The sequence below is a fragment of the Coregonus clupeaformis genome, chromosome 17, assembly GCF_020615455.1.
Source record: "Coregonus clupeaformis isolate EN_2021a chromosome 17, ASM2061545v1, whole genome shotgun sequence".
NCBI classification, from domain to species: domain Eukaryota; kingdom Metazoa; phylum Chordata; class Actinopteri; order Salmoniformes; family Salmonidae; genus Coregonus; species Coregonus clupeaformis.
In genome coordinates this window covers 62,088,706-62,093,705 of record NC_059208.1, presented here as the reverse complement: position 1 = coordinate 62,093,705, position 5,000 = coordinate 62,088,706, and the positions used below count along the sequence as shown (strand labels likewise).

Here is a 5,000-nt window from a genome sequence, read left to right as displayed (position 1 = left end):
AGAAACCTTAGCAACTAGCTAGCAGTAGCCTACTGTAGGCGATCAATTAGAAACCTTAGCAACTAGCTAGCAGTAGCCTACTGTAGGTGATCAATTAGAAACCTTAGCAACTTGCTAGCAGTAGCCTACTGTAGGCGATCAATTATTAACCTTAGCAACTAGCTAGCAGTAGCCTACTGTAGGCGATCAATTAGAAACCTTAGCAACTAGCTAGCAGTAGCCTACTGTAGGCGATCAGTTAGAAACCTTAGCAACTAGCTAGCAGTAGCCTACTGTAGGCGATCAATCATAAACCTTAGCAACTAGCTAGCAGTAGCCTACTGTAGGCGATCAATTAGAAACCTTAGCAACTAGCTAGCAGTAGCCTACTGTAGGCGATCAATTAGAAACCTTAGCAACTAGCTAGCAGTAGCCTACTGTAGGCGATCAAATATTAACCTTAGCAACTAGCTAGCAGTAGCCTACTGTAGGCCATCAAATGTCTGTTATATTTACATCAGTTATAGCTGTTATTTACATTTTAGTCATTTAGCAGACGCTCTTATCCAGAGCGACTTACAGTTAGTGAGTGCATACATTATTTTTAAATTTTTCATACTGGCCCCCCGTGGGAATCGAACCCACAACCCTGGCGTTGCATACACCATGCTCTACCAACTGAGCTACATCCCTGCCGGCCATTCCCTCCCCTACCCTGGACGACGCTGGGCCAATTGTGCGCCGCCCCATGGGTCTCCCGGTCGCGGCAGGCTATGACAGAGCCTGGATTTGAACCAGGATCTGTAGTGGCACAGCTAGCACTGCGATGCAGTGCCTTAGACCACTGGGCCACTTGGTGGTTATATCTGATATATGTGTTATATCTGTTACTTAAAGGAAATGATAAAGCACCAAAATGGGACATTAAAGCCAAATAAGTGAGACACAGTTTGTAGCTTCCAAACAAGGCTACACCATAATCAGCTATGCAACAGCAGCAGGTGTGGGTCAAGTCCCAGCTAAGCGAACATGGAGCTAGAATGCTTCTTGAATGCTTAGACATTTCACACACACATGCATGCACACACACACACACACACACACACACACACACACACACACACACACACACACGGAAAGGGTTGCAAAAGCAGAGGAACATAGTGATTCAATAAAAGTACTACTACTGGTCTACTAGAAGAAGTGGAGACATTACTATCTTCTAGAGGTAAAGGAGACAGGAGACAGGAAGAGGAGGAGCGTTACTATCTTCTAGAGGTAAAGGAGACAAGAGACAGGAAGAGGAGGAGCGTTACTATCTTCTAGAGGTAAAGGAGACAGGAGACAGGAAGAGGAGGAGCGTTACTATCTTCTAGAGGTAAAGGAGACAGGAGACAGGAAGAGGAGGAGCGTTACTATCTTCTAGAGGTAAAGGAGACAGGAGACAGGAAGAGGAGGAGCGTTACTATCTTCTAGAGGTAAAGGAGACAAGAGACAGGAAGAGGAGGAGCGTTACTATCTTCTAGAGGTAAAGGAGACAGGAGACAGGAAGAGGAGGAGCGTTACTATCTTCTAGAGGTAAAGGAGACAGGAGACAGGAAGAGGAGGAGCGTTACTATCTTCTAGAGGTAAAGGAGACAGGAGACAGGAAGAGGAGGAGCGTTACTATCTTCTAGAGGTAAAGGAGACAGGAGACAGAAACAGCAGACCTGAAGAGGTGAACAGTAGTAGAAACAGTCGTAGTACAGTGGTACAAGACAAAGTCACCCACTGGCTGTGTCAGTTTGGTGGTGAGGCTTTCTAACGCAGCAGAAAATGGGAGGCTTTAAACACACAGTAGCAGAAGAAGAACGGGAGTAAGACTTAAAGTGTCATAAGTAAGATAAAGTGAAAGCTGGTTGGCAGTGAGGCTTCTAAATGCAGTGACAGAAAGAAGACTGAAGGCAGTGAAAGACTCCATAAAGTAGCAGAGAAACAGGAAGTAACAGAATTCAAACAGCTGGCAATCAGTGAGGAAGAATCTCTGAGGAATTTGGGGAAATGTAGTCCTTTGTGCCGTCTAACCTGGCAGCAGCAGCAGAGTCCACTTCCTGTTTAGTTGCGGGTGGTATCGGTTCCTCATCGAAGTCGTAGGAAAAGAGATGGAAGGGGGAGTGGGGGAGGTAGGGCATATGCTCAGGGGAGGGGCGGTTCATACCCCGCGTGGTGACTTCATTGGTAGCAGGGACAGTGACAGAGGACTTATGCCTAGCGAGGAGAGCTGTGAGCTGAGAGGGCTGGGCCAAGGGAGAGGTGGGGGAGGAGATTGGAGGGGGGGGAGGAGCTAGAGAGGAGGTGGGGGAGGAGATCGGAGGGGGAGGAGGAGTCAGGGTAATCAGTGGGGACGGCAGAGAGATAGGTGGTGGTGGAGGAGGATGGAGTGGAGTGATGGAGTTGGAGGAAGTGATGGAGTTGGAGGAAGCGATGGAGTTGGAGGAAGCGATGGAGTTGGAGGAAGCGATGGAGTTCGTTCTGTGAATGCTGGCTGACTGGTTCTGTGTCGAATTTCTGGGAACAGAGGGATGGATGGAGGAGAGGAGTGGGTGAATGCGTAACAAGAGAGATATGTCATTCACATCACAATAACATGGCAGATTACCTTAAAGGTTAGACGGAGATATGAAAGGCGGAGGCAGGAAACCACATCCTTCTAGAACCTGGGATCAGTCTATGGAACGAACTAGGACTTAGCCGGAAACATCCAGAAGCCTCTAGGCCAGGAAAACCAAGAATGCATTCGTAGCGGAGGAGGTAGTTCAGTGAACTACACTTGTGTGGATGAGTAACAAGCGCTCGAGACTTGAACACTAGTGTTAGTTCTCTGAACGTTTAGGGAACATTTAGGAGGATGGCGAGGTGTTCATGACCACCAGGTGGTCTGAGACTAACTGACCACATCTAGCCAGGAGGTTTAGGAGAGGAGAAGAGGAGGTGTTGTAGTTACAGTACCCAGGGCCAGGAGGTAATAGATAGAAGTTAGCCATTGATAGTTAAGGTTTGAAATGGGTCATCTGATCCCATTGCTGTGGTTATAAGGGCAGCGTGCGGACTGCGGAAGGCCTGCGGTATTGTCCTATACACATTATGATATAATACCTGGGTAGTGTCTCACTAATAGTTACTGATTGGTTGACATACTGTAAATGTAGAAATGTTGTGACTAAACTTAGCAAAAAATATATAATACATTATATTACCAAACAAAGATAAATTACATGAAACACAATGGAAAAAATACTTTAGACTACCTTAAATGATATCATGGGCAGAAAACCCAATTCATCTCCATCATTCATTGAAGATGATGTGTCGTTTATAACAAAACCTTTCATATTGCCAACCATTTCAATGACTATTTCACTAGTAAAGTGGAAAAAACTCAGAAGTGAAATGACAACATTGAACAGTGAACCATCATATCTTTGCATAACACATCTAATAATGAAAGAGAAGGATTGCTGCTTCTCCAACATCCGATATGTACAGTGCGGTGTCCCTCAGGGCAGCTGCCTTGGGCCGTTACTCTTCTCTATTTGTGATGCAAAAATCAACTGTGCTAGTTGTTCAGTCTCTGGTCTTGATTGTCCCATCTTGCTTACTGTCCGGTAATATGGTCAAGTGCAGCGAAAGAAAGACTTAGCAGCTGCAGCTGGCTCCAAACAGAGCAGCACGGCTTGCACCTCAACTGCCCATTCAGAACTAACATCAACAACATGCATGCCAGTCTTTCCTGTTGAGGGTTGATGAGAGATTATTTTAAAATGAGAATTACTACTGGGACGAAAATTCTAGATTGTCTGCATAATCAAATAACATTCAGCTAAGACACCCATACATACCCCACAAGACATGGCCACCAGGGGTGTCTTCACAGTCCCCAAGTCCAAAAAGAATTCACGGCAACGCAAAGTATTATACAGAGCCATGATCGCATGGAGCTTCATACAAAACACACACACACACACACACACACACTAACACACACAGACATACTAACACACTAACACACACAGACACACTAACACACACAGACACACTAACACACACATTATTTGTTTAGTTGTATTGTTTGTATATCATTGTATTTTAAATGTGTGTGACTGTCCTTGTCTGTCAGTGTTGTGTTCCTTGTCATGTGTTTTATGTGGACCCCAGGAAGAATAGCTGCTGCTTCTGAAAAAGCCAACGGGGATCCAAATAAACAAATAAGCAAGAATTTTGCTAGAACTGTCTGGGAGTGGTCTGAGTGGGGAGGAGAAAACTGAAAACGAGCTGTTATTGGCTGAGAGATTTGGAACTCTCTTTGTTATTGGTCTATTAACAAATTTACCGCCTGGTGATGTCAACAGGCAAGCCGGAACTCCCGCCCATGTAAACCTGCTAATTAGATGGTCCCTGTGAAAATTGTATTTTCAACCATCAACTATCAGGAAATAATACTGATCAAAATGTATCACACTTTTACAGCGTTAGTTTTATTCAGCTGTTGTACAATATGATACAAAACACAGGGAAAAAAATAATTTTGACTGCACTGGGCCTTTAATTAATGAGTTCTAGCTCCAAACTGACCTTAGGTCAGCTGTAAATGGAGTACATTACAGTTGTTGAACAGTAAAAGCCGATGAGCTCTGTTACAGTTGGCCAGGGGGGGCTCGTATTCATAAAGCAGATCTAGGATCAGTAAACTCATTCGATATCATCCAAGCACTCCTATTCTGAGATGCTTTATGAATGCGGCCCCTGGTGTGTGTGTGTGTGTGTGTGTGTGTGTGTGTGTGTGTGTGTGTGTGTGTGTCTACGTGTGTGTCTGTGTGTGTGTGTGTGTGTTTACCAGGTGCTGTTCTGCTTCACAAGAGACACGTGTGTGACGGATGGGATAGCAATAAAACCATGTGTGTGTGTGTGTGTGTGTGTGTGTGTGTGCATGCCAGTGTGCCTCTGTGTGTGTGTGTGTGTGTGTGTTAAAGCGTTGCTCCTTC

At 45.1% G+C, this 5,000-nt stretch overlaps 1 protein-coding gene across 1 annotated transcript in view; it reads right to left on the bottom strand.

Moving 5' to 3' along the window:
- Positions 1–5,000, bottom strand: part of LOC121586871 (FH1/FH2 domain-containing protein 3) — a 154,573-nt gene that overhangs the window by 51,657 nt on the left and 97,916 nt on the right. The gene's annotated exons all lie outside the window — the stretch shown is intronic.